Here is a 16,438-nt window from a genome sequence, read left to right as displayed (position 1 = left end):
GGGTTGTCCCGGTTTTTGGCGGCACCTGGGACAGGAGGGGCCCAGGGCCGCCAAAACCGGGATAATCCCGGTTGCAGACGGGTTCTGGCAACCCTAACTGAGAGGCTCCAGAGTGAGAAGGAGGCCAGGCTCCTTGGGCCAAAAGGAAGGATGAGGGTCCTGCAGGGGAAGAAGAAGGAGAAGGGGGCTCCTGGGCATGCGCAGAAGCCTTGGGGGACAGCCAAAGGGAGAACCAGCTCTTGCTTGTATTATTATTATTATTATTATTATTATTATTATTATTATTATTATGCTCTATTTATTTATAAAGACTTATTTATAAAGACTTTCTCAGAGAGTCTGGGTTCCCTGAAGGCCTCAAACTGCCAACTGCCAAGCGCTGAAGCGGCCATTTTGTGGTCCTGCTTGTGACTTTGGGGAATAATGCTCCAGAACCTTCCCTGAGGCCTCCTGAGTTGAACTGAGAGGCTCCAGAGCGAGAAAGAGGCCAGGCTCCTTGGGCCAAAAGGAAGGAAATGTGTCCTTTCAGCCTCGGGCCCTCCATTTGGGAAGGAAGGAAGGCAGGCAGGCAGGCAGGCAGGCAGGCAGGCAGGCAGGCAGGCAGGCAGGCAGGCAGGCGCCTGTGGGGGTCTGAGGAAGGGGAGGCAGGGGACTCAGGGCCAGTGGGGAGGCTGGGCTGTGGGGGCTGGGAGAGAGAGGTGGGGAAAGAGACCCTCCCTTTGGGCCCTAGCTGAGGAGGGGCCCACCGGTCCTTGCCTCCCCCTTTGGGAAAGGAGACCCCCTCAGCCCCCTGGACTAACTACTGCCACTCATTCCTATAAGGGCTGGGACTCAGAGGAATTTCCTCCTCGGCGTCACCTTCTGCCCTCCATGGCCATTGACACTGAACTTTTCCCCATTGCCTTCCCTCCCTCAGCCCTGTGGACCTCCTCCTCCTTCGCACTCAGAGCAACCCTTCTTTATGGCTGAGGAGACGGCCTCTGACCCGGGGAAGCTCCGGCCATAAAGGGCTGCAGAAGTCAGGGTCTTTGTGTTGAAGGTAGGTTTTTATTCCTGGAGCTGAAAGAGGAGCTTTGTTTAAAGGTTTCAGTCCAGTATTGTGTGAAGGGTTGCAACTGAGTGAGGGAGCCCATGCTTTGCATGCATAAAGCCCCAAATTCAGTATCTGGCAGCACAGTCTTCCCAGAAGGTGGAAGTTCGATTTCCAGACCCCAGACACAGTGCACCAGTGAGTTCTTTGTATGGGGACTATGTGTGTACGTCTTGTTTACTAGAGCTTTATATTTGTTTTACTGGGTTTATAAAATGAATTTACATATATTTTCACTTCCCAAAAATGAGCATAATCCAAAGTGCAATCTTGAATCACAAACCTATATATTTATAGACGGTTGTTGTACAGTTGGCCCTCGCCTTACGCGGGGATCCGTTCTGGATCCCTCCGCGTAAGGTGAATTCCACCTATGCTCAAGCCCCATTGTAAACAATGGGGCTCGTGCGCGGCGGCGCACGGGGCGCAACGGGCACGCGCGCCCATTCAATTGAATGGGACGCGCCGCCCCTTCCGCCCCGTGCACGCCCCACGGCTTGAGCGCGTATCTCAAGCCGCGTAAAGCACGCCCGCGTATGATGCGGGCGCGCTGTATAAAGTGCAACACATTCAGTGGTGTGCTTACTTTTTTAAAAATACACTAGGAGAAGTGAAGATGAATCTGAATTTGACAATAGGTCCCTTTAGAAACAGTGCACACAAATGTGCATGTATGGATTTTAATGTGGCTTCAGCAAGCAAAGAGGGGAGGTGCACACTTCATGCTCCCAGCTATGACTGATAAATATAAATACAGCAGTTAAGATTAGAGATGAGTCTCATTTTGAAAAATAAATTATTATGTCACCAGTGTCTAAATGGGGATGTGGCCATGATGAGTGCAGGCTGTGGATCAGATCCATAAAGTAATGCATGTCTTATCCAGCCCAGGGGCCACAGATTCTCCACCTAGGACATAAAACAAGTCCTCATCCTCCTCTGTGTGAAAACGAAGTCAAATTAACATCAGTGATGATGAGACAGCATGAAAAATTAGCATTCCTGCATTTAAAAGACTGAGGAGGTCTGAATTCTGTTGGTTAACCCTAAAGTAGACACACTGAACCCATAAGCGACTGGTGAATCAATGTCTAGGTCAGGGGTAGGCAACCTTTTTGAGCCGGGGGCCGGGTTGCTGTCCCTCAGACAACTGGGGGGCCGAAGCTGGGGGGTGGAGCTTCCACCCTCTGGGGGCGGAGCTGTGTGCTGGGGGTGGAGCTTCCACCATCCAGGGGCGGGGCCGCATGCTCCGCCCCCAGAGTGATGATGATGATGATGATGATGATGATGATGATGATGATGATTGCCTGCTCCTAGCCTGCTCCTTCAGGCTTCTGAGGGCCCTGGGGGCCCTGAGAGGCCGGGAAGGAGGAGAGGGCGTCCTAGCCTGCTCCTTCCAGGCTTCTGGGGGCCCTGAGAGGCCGAGAAGGAGGAGAGGGACACCCGCAAGGGCGTCCTAGCCTGCTCCTTCCAGGCTTCTGAGGGCCCTGGGGGCCCTGAGAGGCCGGGAAGGAGGAGAGGGATGCCCGTGCGGGCGTCCTAGCCTGCTCCTTCCAGGCTTCTGAGGGCCCTGGGGGCCCTGAGAGGCCGGGAAGGAGGAGAGGGATGCCCGTGCGGGCGTCCTAGCCTGCTCCTTCCAGGCTTCTGAGGGCCCTGGGGGTCCTGAGAGGCCGGGAAGGAGGAGAGGGACACCCGTGGGGGCATCTTAGCCTGCTCCCTCCAGGCTTCTGAGGGCCCTGGGGGCCCTGAGAAGCCGGGAAAGAGGAGAGGGATGCCCGTGCGGGCGTCCTAGCCTGCTCCTTCCAGGCTTCTGGGGGCCCTGAGAGGCCGAGAAGGAGGAGAGGGACACCCGCAAGGGCGTCCTAGCCTTCTCCTTCCAGGCTTCTGAGGGCCCTGGGGGCCCTGAGAAGCTGGGAAGGAGGAGAGGGACGCCCGTGGGGGCATCTTAGCCTGCTCCCTCCAGGATTCTGAGGGCCCTGGGGGCCCTGAGAAGCCGGGAAGGAGGAGAGGGATGCCCGTGCGGGCGTCCTAGCCTGCTACTTCCAGGCTTCTGAGGGCCCCCAGGGCCCTGAGAGGCCGGGAAGGAGGAGAGGGCGTCTTAGCCTGCTCCTTCCAGGCTTCTGGGGGCCCTGAGAGGCCGAGAAGGAGGAGAGGGACACCCGCAAGGGCGGCCTAGCCTGCTCCCTCCAGGCTTCTGAGGGCCCTGAGAGGCCGGGAAGGAGGAGAGGGACGCCCGTGGGGGTGTCCTAGCCTGCTCCCTCCAGGCTTCTGAGGGCCCTACATAGCTTGGGCCACTTCCCCATCTCCTGAACTATGCTAGGTCCAGAGGGGCTTTGGTTGGTGCAGAGGGAGGAAGGATATATCAATCTCTCCATCGACCCAAAGGAGGCATACATTACCTGCATATGTCACCAGCAGGATGCTGTTCTCTGTGTCTTTGAGTGCTGCAGAGTTTCTTACCAGACCAAGCCTAAACCTGGTCTCTTTCTCAGGGACTTCATCTCAGCCCCTTGTACACAGCTTTGGGACATCTTTTCCTGGAAGTGACCCAAGTGAATGGCCACCAGGACCCTGCCAGCCCACCTGATGGCCGACACGAAGGCCAGGCGGAGGGAGTTGGGTGGCAACAGAAAGAGGCTGCGAAGGTACAACAACCCTTTGGTGAGTCGCCATCCTATTAGTTCCATGTGTGTCACTGCTGGGCAAGCTCATGAAAGGAAACGGAGAACATGCTCTCCCAATTTGGCTGAGGCAGTCCTGGTTAATCCTCTGTCACCCAACATTTTTTTAGAGTTTTTAAAAAATGCCCCAGTTTCTCTCTCCTCCTCCCACTTTCCTTCTTCTCCTCAGCTCACTTCAGTTCCTGCAAAATGAGTGCCAAGGAGTTTGCACCCCATCAACTCAAAAGGGAGGAGAGGAGAAGGTCTTGCTCTTGCCAGGAGACTGAGGCAAAAGCAAACTGCTATGTCCTTCCTCGCTTGTGTGATCTTCCTCATAAACAACTTTGGTCATCTTGACCACCTTCTGGTGTTGCTAGTCCACATGTCTCTTGCTCTTCCCATTGTGAAATGTTGTGGGATATGGGAGAACCTCTGTGGATCTAAATTGGTGGTGGGCCCAGCTTCAACTCCAACTCCTAGGTATTCATTCATGGTAGAAGGGGGGTTGGATGACCCTTGTGAATCCCTTTGAATGGAAGGTTTTATCCATGGCAGAATTTCTGCCATTGCACCCCACCCCTCCCCTTCTTCTCTTTTGTGAGGGTCACACTCTCTCAGCCTCAGAAGCAGGGCATGGTCAACTCTCTCTCTGCACCTCTCTCATGGTGATGCTAAGGCAAACCCATCATGCATTATTATTATTATTGGCAAGGAGAGTGCAGAATATCCATAAGCGAGAGAGTGTGATGTTTTCAAGAAGGGGGTTGGACGAGATGACCCTTGGGAATCCCTAGGATTTCACCCCACCCCTTCTTCTCTTCTGTGCGAATTTGAATGGGAGAGTATGACGAGAAAGGGGAGAAGGTCTGAAAGTATCTACCACCACCTACACACAAAACGCTCTCTCCTTTTGTTCTCTTTTGTTTTTCAAAGCAAAACTGTGGACAAAGATGGGGCGGGGAACATCACCCTAACAAAGGCAATAGCATCTGGTAAAACCCAGTATGAATAGTAGCTTTTCTTACGCAAAATATGCAAATCCTGGCCATCGAATTGTCAGCTGAAAGGTCCCATCCCTTCACTTCATTTGGAAATGATTAAAAATCAAAATTCTTACTCATTCATCGAGAATTTCCTCTCCTTAAAATGCTTTCAACATTTTCAAATAACAGGTATCTCTACTGTTTTTTGAATTTTGACAAATATTCTTTACATCACTACAAAGGTGAAAATAAATATTTTAAATTGAGGCAGCTCTGGCATATTTTATCTTAACATCATCTATATGTTTTCCTGGTGCAAAAGCATGGAGGCTTCCTGAGATATTCAGTGTTCTCTTCCAAAGAAAAGGGGCTTGTAGCCTCACAAAGGATTCAAGACAAATTGGATTTCAAAGGCAGTAGCTTTTTGCTTGCTAACAGAAGTTAAAGTTTATTTCCTTGACTAAATTCTGAAGTGATGAAATAATATTTGAGATGCACCATGTGCTTTCCTCCTCTTTTCCTTAGTCACTCTCTGGATGAAGTCTATTTTCTATTGCAGGTGACCTTTGCGGATGTGGCGGTATATTTCACCGAGGAGGAATGGAAATTGTTGACGAAGAAGCAGAGACTGATGTATAATTATGTAATGATGGAGAATTATGAAAATGTGGCCTCTGTGGGTAAGGGACTCAAATCCGTTGCCCTTCCTATGAAGACTGAGGGCCCTTTCATACTACATTGTCACAGCACTATGATTCCACTTTAGAATTATAGAATCATAGAGTTGGGGCCATCTGCCATGCAGGAATACACAGTTAAAGCACACCAGAGATATGGCATTGCAGCCTCTGTTAAAGACCTCCAAAGAAGGAGACTCCACCAAACTCTGTGGGCATATATTTCACTGTCAAAGTGCTCTTACTGTCTGCAAGTACCTCCTAATGTTGAGCTGGAATCTCTTTTCCTTTAGCTTGCATTGTTCTAGGTCCTTTTTTCTGGAGCAGCAGAAAGCAAGTTTCTTCCATCCTCAATATAGCATCTCTTCAAATATTTGAACAGGGCTATCATATCCACTCTTAACTTACTCTTCTCTAGGCTAAACACAGCCAACTCCCTAAACTGCTCCTCATAGGGCTTGATGGTTTTGAGATACTTCATCATTTTCACTACCCTCTTCTGGACACACTCCAGCTTCTCAACATCCTTTTTGAATTGTGGTGCCCAGAACTGGACAAAGGAGTATTCCAAGTGAGGCCTGACCAAAGCAGAATAGAGTGGCAGTATTACATCCCTTGATCTAGACACTATCTTCCTATTTGATACAGCCTAGGATCACATTGGCCTTTTTATCAGCCACAGCACACTGTTGTCTCATGATCATCTTGTGGCCTAGTAGGACTCCTAGTTCCTTTTCACATGTAATTTAATTGTCATAACAACATCCTGTGGAATCTTGGAATTTGTAGTTTAATGAGGCACTATTGCTCTCCAGTTTGTAAGGATTCTAAATAACCCTTCCTAAACTGCCAATTCTAAGATTCTGTGGAAAGGAGCCATGGAAGTTAATGCTTTTCATCCCCAAATGGTCCTCAGCACATCCCTGAGCAAGTTTCCTGGCTTTTTGGGCCCTCTTCCAGCCTTTTGAAGCTCTGGAGAGGCTTCTTGGGGGGAAAAGATCTCCCTTGGCCCTGCAATGGCTCAGAGAGGGACCAACAGTGGGGAAAAGGCCTCCAATTCTCCAAAGGGATCCTGTGGGATCTTGAGGGGCAAAATATTATTTCACACCCCCCCAGGCAATACAATGTGTGGGTGCCCATGAAATCCCAAAGGGCCAATGTGACCTCCCCCCAATCCCCAACAGTAGTCCATCCCCGTCTTAAAGATGTCTTAAGACTGTTTTAAGGCTGCTCTCCAGCACTTGACCCTCACCAAAATTGGAGTCCAGGTCCCAGCTCCCTTGCTCTGCCTTTCCCAATGAGTGATTTGTAAGTTTATTATTTTGTCTTTCTCAACAAATGGGCCTCAAAGTCTCCCTTTTCTGCATCACATGCTGTGTGTGTGTTTGTGATAGAAAGATGCGGGGATGTAAAAAATAGAAAGGCAGGGATGAGACGCTGAAGGTGAAATGTTGAAGTAGTGCAGATGGGAAGAGGGAAGGTTGGAGAGCAGAGGGAGAAAGGGAAGGGGATCTGGCCTCTGGGAGCCAGGAGGGGAAGGCAGGAGCAAAGCCAGGATCACCTAGCTCTGTATGGACAGGAAGGGGTCTCTGGGAAGGGCCAGGAGAGGGACCTTGGTCATTGGGAGGCAGCTACAAACCTGACAGAATTTAAGAACTTGTTTCAGTGAACTGATGAGAACCAGCTCAAGCCCTTGTTTTCAGACATATTAAGGGTTGCCATTTAGCAATTATGAATAATATCTATAAAGGGAGGAAGGGGGGACACAAAATCTCCTTTTTCTCAAATGATTCTTTTTCCTACCTGAGCTTGCTTAGCTCCAGCTTTGATTCCAGAGACCCTTTGTTACCTGAAATGCTGGAGTCTGGGGTGGACACCCGCAAGTGCTATGCTTTTAGGTGAATTTGGTACTTGGCTCAAAGGAGAGATTTAGTTTGATTGGGGCAGGAGTGATGTTGGGATTCAGCCCAACAATACCAGGGCCTGAAGCACACAGACCTCCAGAGGCATTTCAAATAGGTTTTTATGTTTTATTTAGGAGAAAAGCAAAATACACGCACACAAACACACCCTCCCATACACAAGCGTTCACACACACACACACACACACATACACAAGAAAGGAGTGAGCTTTGCTAATGCTAATACGTTACCTGGTCAGCTCTTGATTCCAATTGCTGAGGGTCCGCAAGGGAGAGAGATGTCAGAGCTCCTGTGGCAAGTGGGACTGGCGAGCGTATTGAGGTCCTAAGCCATGAAAACTGACAGAGTGTCTGTCTGTAACTGGACTGATGTTCCAGAACAGCCAGTCAGGGCTTTTATTTATACTGTAATTGTTGTTTGGGGGTAGAAACTGAAGGTTCAAAGAGATTTAAATTGCTCTAGAATACTTCCTGGGTGGGGAAAGAATGGTCTGAAACCAAATTAAATGAAATTGGTGCTTGCAAGAAATAAGTTAGACAAAAGGGATTAGCACACCGGCTCTCAGGTGCTCCTTGGCTCTGAATTCCAGTCCCTTTCACAGGCCAATGTACAGCACAATCTGAGGACGACACTCCCAGATTCAGCTCAACAATAACACAGGAGAGTACAGAAGCAAATATCCAGATATTGCTATTGGCAATGCACTGACCACTTTCCACACTTAAAAATAAGTTACAGACAGAGTTGATTTCATACAAGTCCTTGGAGGTTCTCTATCTTGAGTTGCAAAATTATACAAATATTTGCAAGTTCTCCTCTCTGACGTCCGTCAACTTCACCATCTCTTATACATACAACTCCAATCCAATCCAACCCACACCAATCCGCATGTCAGCTGTATACTGTTTTGCTAGTGAGTCATCTCCTGGTACCACACAGCATGAAGCAACCTCTGCAGTTAGCTTGCATCATGCCATGTGCTCTGAATCAGCACTCTATGGCAGTCTCACAGGATATGATGCCACCCGTCAATCCAAATATTTTTACACATGTTTAATGGAATATTCTTTCAACAGTCCTTTGTCTAACTCTTTGCTTCCACTGATTCCCTCCAGGCAGTTCACTTACAATATCTTGTTTGCTAGCTCCTATGAGTAAGGATACAATTGTTCCATGGATTGGAGGCATCCACAGCAGGGTCATGATTGAGTCACTCTCAGCAACTTTATTAATTTAATCTCAAATAGCGAGGTGTGAATGGGGGCTAAATCTTGGGGTAACACCCTCCTCTCTTAAGTCTGATATTCAGTCTTGTCTGTCATTGTCCTTCTTTACAGAAGAAATTGTGAGTCATGAGGGAATCCACACTGGAGAGAAGCCTTACAAATGCCAGCATTGTGGGAAAAGTTTTTATTCGGAGTCATACCTAGTGAGACATCAGCGAATCCACACAGGAGAGAATCCATACAAATGCCAGCATTGTGGGAAATGTTTTTCTCAGAATTCAAACCTAGTGAGACATCTGAGAATCCACACTGGAGAGAAGCCATACATATGCCAGCATTGTGGGAAATGTTTTTCTCAGAAGTCAGACCTAGTGATACATCTGAGAATCCACACAGGAGAGAAGCCATACAAATGCCAGCATTGTGGGGAAAGTTTTTATTCAAAGTCATGCCTAGTGAGACATCAGCGAATCCACACAGGAGAGAATCCATACAAATGCCAGCATTGTGGGAAATGTTTTTCTCAGAATTCAAACCTAGTGAGACATTTGAGAATCCACACTGGAGAGAAGCCTTACAAATGCCAGCATTGTGGGAAAAGTTTTGATTCGGAGTCATACCTAGTGAGACATCAGCGAATCCACACAGGAGAGAATCCATACAAATGCCAGCATTGTGGGAAATGTTTTTCTCAGAATTCAAACCTAGTGAGACATTTGAGAATCCACACAGGAGAGAATCCATACAAATGCTAGCATTGTGGGAAATGTTTTTCTCAGAATTCAAACCTAGTGACACATCTGAGAATCCACACTGGAGAGAAGCCATACAAATGCCAGCATTGTGGGAAAAGTTTTTATTCGGAGTCATGCCTAGTGATACATCAACGAATTCACACAGGAGAGAATCCATACAAATGCTAGCATTGTGGGAAATGATTTTCTCAGAATTCAAACCTAGTGACACATCTGAGAATCCACACTGGAGAGAAGCCTTACAAATGCCAGCATTGTGGGAAAAGTTTTTATTCGGAGTCATGCCTAGTGATACATCAACGAATCCACACAGGAGAGAATCCATACAAATGCTAGCATTGTGGGAAATGATTTTCTCAGAATTCAAACCTAGTGACACATCTGAGAATCCACACTGGAGAGAAGCCTTACAAATGCCAGCATTGTGGGAAAAGTTTTTATTCGGAGTCATACCTAGTGACACATCAGAGAATCCACACAGGAGAGAAGCCACACAGATCTCAACAGTGAACTAACATTATTTATCTCAAGAAGGAATACAAAAAATATATTTTCAATCCAGTGGTGATTTTATTTGTTAGGTTTGATTGTCCCTATGGCTGTTTATGTTTTAAAGTTATATTTTGTTAAGTTTAGGATTCCATTGCTATTAGTATAGATCATTGCTTTGAGTTATAAATTTGATGGGGATTATGGGTCATGGTATAGGTTAAATAGATAGGGGGGTTGGGATTTATTATAGATGGATAGAATAATTATGAGAATGATAGGTTTTGGAATGTGTAGAAAGTTGGCTGAAGAAAGTTGGGGGCTGGTAGTAACAGAAAGGGGCTAGTTTCTGGGAATGGCAAAGGGGGGCGGGTTAACTGTGGGGGATAGACTGTGGGAATTGGAGGTGGGGGGCTAGGTTTGGTTGAGGGTGGAGTTTTAGGTTTTCAGGTTTTAATGTATTCTTTGGCTTGGGGTGAGCAGTTCTGTCTTGAACACTGCATTTCTGACTATGTGTTCTCAGTAAAGATCTTTGCTGTTTCAACACACTGGACTCATTGATGCACAGAAGTTCTGAATTTGCACAAAACTGACACTTTCTTCTCTCCTCAATCCTGAACTCCATTCCCAGCCATATGAAGCAAAACACACACACACACACACACACACACATCTCCAGACAGACAGAGATATATGTACAAAGCAGAGCCTTCCTTCCCTGCCTTTCTCTGCTGAGTCAGGTTTATTACCTTGGGTTTCATTCCAGCCTCCTCCAAGTCTCCTCAGATAAAGAAAGGAGGGAAGGAGGCATGCCTTTCCTTCCTGTAAAGGCATCCAGTAGAATAAACAGCAGCAGAAGAATCAAGGCCCTGGTGATCCCTGCGCATGGTCAGGAGGGGGCCTTTGGGGGCATGTGAGCATGCACAGTCTGGTTTGGAGGAATGGCTTGAGGGGCTTCTGGGGGCCCTTGGGGGTTATAAGACGCAAGGAAGCCCCTCTCCTTCCCCCAATCAAAGGCACGGGACGTACCAGGCCTGCTTTCCTTGCTTCCTTCCCAGGTATAATAATAATAATAATAATAATAATAATAATACCCCGCTCTTCAGCCAAAAGGCTATCAGAGCAGCTTACAAACTGTTAATTGGACATTTCCCTGCTCTGAGAAAAGGGGGCAGGGGGATCCTTGGGGAGAGGCATGGCATTTGGGGGAGGGGAGGATTGAAATATATAAAGGGCTTTGAGGAGCCCCCTCCCTCCTGGAAAGTGGGGCAAAGTGGGAAAGTGCCTCATTTGGGGGAAGATTTTGTGCCAAATAAAGAGCATCACACAGCATAGGCTTAAGTAGCATTGGAAACAACTTTCTTTTGGGAGGGGGAGTTATCTCTGGGGTCTTGGAGGGAGAGTGTTCTATCTGGGGTGGGGAGAGAAGAGCCCAAATTTAGGCCAAAGCCAAGAAGAGGCCGATGGAGGGACCCCAAAGCCCCTTCTGGTGAGAGAGACATTCCCCCCTGGCAACCTGGGAACTAGGCTTAGATGCCCACAAGATCCAGATTAGGCACACCTCCCCCCCCCCCACACACATACATACCTTTTTCTTCACAAGAACCCTGCAGAGGAGGCCCAGCAGAGAGACCCTCAGGCCAGAAAGATTGTCCCCCTCTCAGTTCTGGGAACATGCTGAAAGGGCCTTGGACCCCCTTGAAGGGATGTAGGTTAAAGGAAGAGAAGGAAGGAAGGAGTGAAAGTGACAAGGATAGATAAGCATAAAAGGACTGCTGAAGTGGGGGGGGGGAGCATCTGGGACCTGACTTAGGTGTTTTGAAGCTCAGATCCGGGGTGACTCCTGGTTCAGCTATGTCAATTCACGTTATAACACACATGTTTTATCACACCTGGTTGCCCTTCCATTGCCCTTCCGAATCGAGGGGAAATCGAATCCAAAGCAAGTCACGTGATGCAGATTCACGCAGAGCGGAGTGAGTGCACATTGTATTACCACACCGGTGCATACCATGTGGATTCAACGATTTGAATTTGGACCCTTGCGCATGCTAGGTGGGGCTCTGGATGCATCCTGAACCTTTGCACTTCCGGGGTGAAGAAGGGAGCCTGGTTCCACTTTCACGTGAATGCTAGCCTCACCTGAATGACTGCTTCACGTTTCTTTCTGACAGCCAAATTTAAAGGGGTCCTCCGTGTCAGAGCCCTCATCCATTTCAGCTATATCTACATCTATTCTCCTGTCATTCTCCTCATCTATTTCATCTACATCTATTCTCCTGTCATTCTCATCTATTTCATCTACATCTACATCCTCCTGTCATTCTCCTAATCTATTTCATCTACATCTATTCTCCTATCATTCTCATCTATTTCAACCACATCTATTCTCCTGTCATTCTCTTCATCCATTTCAGCCACATCTACATCTATCCTCTGTGTCAGACCCCCATCCATTTATTATTATCATTATTATTATTATTCACTACAAAATAATCAGTGTAGAAGCTGCAGGTTTACTTGGAAGTAAATCCTTTGGATTTGAAGGAGCTCCATTTTGGAGGATTGCAGAAATGATCTGGTTTCCCTTATTTTCCATGCTCCCTAAAATACCACCTCCCTGAATCCAATCCACTATCCTTCCCTTTGTAACAGTTACCTTCTCTGAGGACTTTATCACACGGGAGGAATTTCTCTTAATTTCGAATGAAAGGAAAGGGGGGCCAGAACACATTCACGTGAATTTGCTAGTTTGCGAATTTACGTGAATTCAAATTGCATTCGAACTAACTTCCCATTGCCTGAAAATAGCTTGCCATTGCCTGAATTTGCGTGTGATCACCTCTCGCGCAATAACATGTTCCGGGTCCTACTCTCTGGAGCAGCAGAAAACAAGCTTGCTCCCTCCTCAATATGGCATCCCTTCAAATATTGAAACAAGGCTATCATATCACCTCTTAACCTTCTCCAGGCTAAACATCCCCAGCTCCCTAAGTTGTTCCTCACAGGGCATGGTTTCCAGACCCTTCACCATTTTAGTCGCCCTCCTTTGGACACGCTCCAGGTTCTCCACATCCTTTTTGAATTGTGGTGCCCAGAACTGGGCACAGTATTCCAGGTGGGGTCTGACCAAAGCAGAATGGAGTGGCACTATTACTTCTCTTGATCTAGACACTATACTTCTATTGATGCAGCCTAAAATCACATTGGCCTTTTTAGCTGCCTCATCGCACTGTTGGCTCATGTTCAACTTGTGGTCTACTTGGACTCTCAGATCCCTTTCACATGTGCTCTTGTTAAGCCAGTTGTCCCCCATCCTATATCTATGCATTTCATTTTTCTGTCCTAAATGCAGTACCTTACATTTCTCCGTGTTGAATTTCATTTTGTTAGCTTTGGCCCAGTTTTCTAGTCTATTCAGGTCATTTTTGTATTTTGATCATATTCTCTGGGGTATTAGCTACACCTCCTAGTTTGGTGTCATCTGCAAATTTGATACGTATGCCCCCAATTCTGTCATTCAAGTCATTGATAAAGATGTTGAATAGCACTGGGCCCAGAACAGAACCCTGTGGCACCACACTGGTCACTTCTCTCCAGAATGAAGAGAAACCATTGTGTAAGATCTAATCATAGAGTTGGAAGAGACCGCAAGGGCCACCCAGTCCAATCCCAAGCAATGCAGGAAATCTAAATCAAAGCATCCCCAACAGATGGCCATCCAGCCTCTGTTTAAAGTCCACACTTAGGTACATCACTAATGGGATGCCAGCCATTGTAAGGGAGACAAAACTGAGCTAGATGGACCAATGGTTTGACTTTGAATGTCATCTGGATCTTTCCCATCTGAACATCACACTTGAACCAGAGCAACTGAGGAAGAACCCGTGCAGTCGATCTCTCCCACTTAGTCGCAGGCCTTTAAATGTAACAGAAACACTGTGGATTGAGTCCATGGCTAAGTAGCTATGGGCCTGGTACAAATGGGCTTTTAGGGATGCCCTTGTCGCATGCTAGGGTTGCCGGGGGCGGAGCGACCGCACTCCCCGCAACCCTAGCACATGGCCAGGGTGTCACCGCTGCACAGTGCCGTACATCCTTTTTTGTTGCACAGCGTTACCGCACAATTTGGTTGCTGTGGTACCACTGTGCAGCAACAAGAGGCGTCTCCTGGCCGCCTTTTCCTGGTGCTGTGTACTGCACCTACCATACTGTAGATGAAGTATGGGAACTCAGGTACACAAGGCAGGCAACATTTGAAACTTGTAAAAATGTTCTTCTCCCCTGCCAGGAGTACAGTGCAATAGAAAAGGAAATGTTGAAGCAGAGGCTCCCTGCAGAGCAGTTGGCTCCAGTGCCTGTGACATTTGAACATGTTACAAACCACTTCAAGAGCTTTGTGGAGACCATTCAGTCCATCTTCCAGAAGCCAGTCAAAGCATGGCTCAAAGAAGGTAAGCATGGGAGCACCAAGCTGTTCACCAGTGATGTGGTTTTTTTTTTTTTTTTAATCCAATGCTTTATTTTGCTGGGGAAAATTTTCCATACCTTCCCAAACCTCTGTCTGCCTATCTGTCTGTCCCTCTCCCTCTCTGAATCAGATTTTTCTCAATTTGAAATAGAAATGGTAAGAAGTGCAGAATGTCAGTGACTGAAGTTGAAGGTACTACAGTTGTGCCCCAGCAAAAGAAGCTGAGCTGTTGTTATATAGATAGACAGAGGTCTCTGCAGATAAGTGTCCTAAAAACAATTGGGGGAGGTTTCAGGTCTGTTCAGTTTTTTGGTGAAATATATACTATTGTTTATGAATTATACTCTAATAAAATAATTTCCACACAAAGCTTTGAATATGCTCAAATATAAAATTTAAACCAAAGGTACTAAGTTAATGTGTGCCTTGAAGTCAATTTCAAACTTATGATGACCCTAAGGTGATTCTACCACAGGGCTTTCATTGCAAGTTTCTTCAGAAGGTGTTTGCCATTGCCTGCCCCTGATGCTGAGAGAGTGTAACTTACCCATGGTCCACCCAATGGGTTTCCATGGCTGAGCCGGGATTCGCACCCTGGTCTCCCAATGTCCTTGTCCAATGCTGAAATCATTACAATGCGCTGTTCCTCAAATGTGCTAACATCACTGGAGAGTTTTCTAGTTCCGCTTTTTCTGGAAGACCCACATATATGCTGGGCATCTGTGATTCTACTTGATGTCCCCCTAGTCCACCTTGGAAAAACAGTGTCGTGCATTGAATCTCTGCTCGGCTGTACAAACCCATAGGTGAGCCTGGGCAATTCATACTCTTTTCAGCCTCAGAGGAAGAGGACAGCAAAAAGACTTCTGGACAAATCTTACCAAGAAAACTCCATGATAGGCTTGCCATAAGTCAGAATTGACTTGAAAGTACACAACAAGTCCATCTCTCCTGTCTGGCTGGTAGAAGGGTGTCTTGGGAATGATCTTGGAAAGTTAGAGGAACTATCGGTTATCATGTCAGAAATCTTAATGTTGGAAGGATTCCCAAAAGTCTTCCAGTCCAAAGTGTGTTTATTATATGTTGCTGCAGCAACTCTGGACCAGAATCTGCTAGAAGAGACATACATATAAGTAGAGGTGGCAGGTGAACCAAGCCTAATGGTGCTGTGCTGTGAGAGTCAGTCCTTGCAGAAGTGGGCTGGTGAGAGCTGACAGATTTGTCTGCATACTCGTACCACTTGTTTTTGACCCTGGAAAAAGTGCAATTGCAAGCATAATGCACCATTAGAAAAATAGTGCATTATTACATGAAGTGATTCTGCCAGAAGGAGTTTGCCTTACTGTCTTCTGTTTTCCTTTATATTTAAATTGGGCAAACAGGAGGGGAAGTTCAGGTTTGGGTTACTTCTCATTCTAGGTAATGATGGAAATTCAAAGCAATGAGAGAAGTGCTTTTCCTTATTTAAGAATTCTGTATTTTAGCAATGTGACTCATGGTAGTGTAGTGGTTTAAGTTTTGAACTCATGAGATGGTCCAAATCCCAGTTTCACAAGTCAGACTCTCCCAGGGGCTGTACAGGCTGCTTCTTTTAGTGCCAGATCGGGGCCGCAGCAACCACACACCGTGGCCCTGATCTTGCCTTTCCATGGAGTACAAGGAGCCGTAAAAAGTGGCTTCTTTCTGCGCCACAGAAAGGGCGCCATAGCTGCGAGTGCCATGGCTCATCGACGCTCCTTAGGCTCTACATCATGTAGGCACAGTGCCAGAGGAGTGCCATGATGCCATGCACAATGTGGAGCAGCGTGCAATATCACGGTGCCCTGGGGGCGGAGTTGGGACGTGCATGATATGGACGCCCCACCTGACTCCACTCCCAGGCCAGCCTTAATAAAAATGGAACATCCAGTTCATGCAGAGATTCTCTAGTCATCTGTAAAAAGATGGGTTTTCTTAAAAACTAAAATCCCAATTTAACATTTCACTCACCAGTAAACCCCCTCCCCACGATGAATGAATGGGCCACTACCCCCAAATTAGTTGAAAGATTAACGGAATATAACCCTATGTTGGAATCAAATGGAAGGAAGTGCACAGAAAACCCACAAGCATACAAAATGGAGGTACACACAACAGCAAGAAAAATAACTCAGGATCTCATAGG

At 47.1% G+C, this 16,438-nt stretch overlaps 1 pseudogene across 1 annotated transcript; it reads left to right on the top strand.

Moving 5' to 3' along the window:
• Positions 1 to 785: 785 nt before the first annotated feature.
• Positions 786 to 10,139, top strand: LOC149323620 (uncharacterized; annotated as a pseudogene). The gene is made up of 4 exons (XR_016280204.1): positions 786 to 1,039; positions 3,583 to 3,751; positions 5,293 to 5,413; positions 8,671 to 10,139. The product of XR_016280204.1 is annotated as an uncharacterized LOC149323620 (transcript).
• Positions 10,140 to 16,438: the final 6,299 nt, after the last annotated feature.

This window comes from Sceloporus occidentalis, unplaced genomic scaffold (assembly GCF_023333645.1).
Source record: "Sceloporus occidentalis isolate IW3139 unplaced genomic scaffold, rSceOcc1.0.p SCAF_1, whole genome shotgun sequence".
Taxonomy (NCBI): Eukaryota; Metazoa; Chordata; class Lepidosauria; order Squamata; family Phrynosomatidae; genus Sceloporus; species Sceloporus occidentalis.
This window is presented reverse-complemented; position numbering and strand designations above follow the sequence as displayed.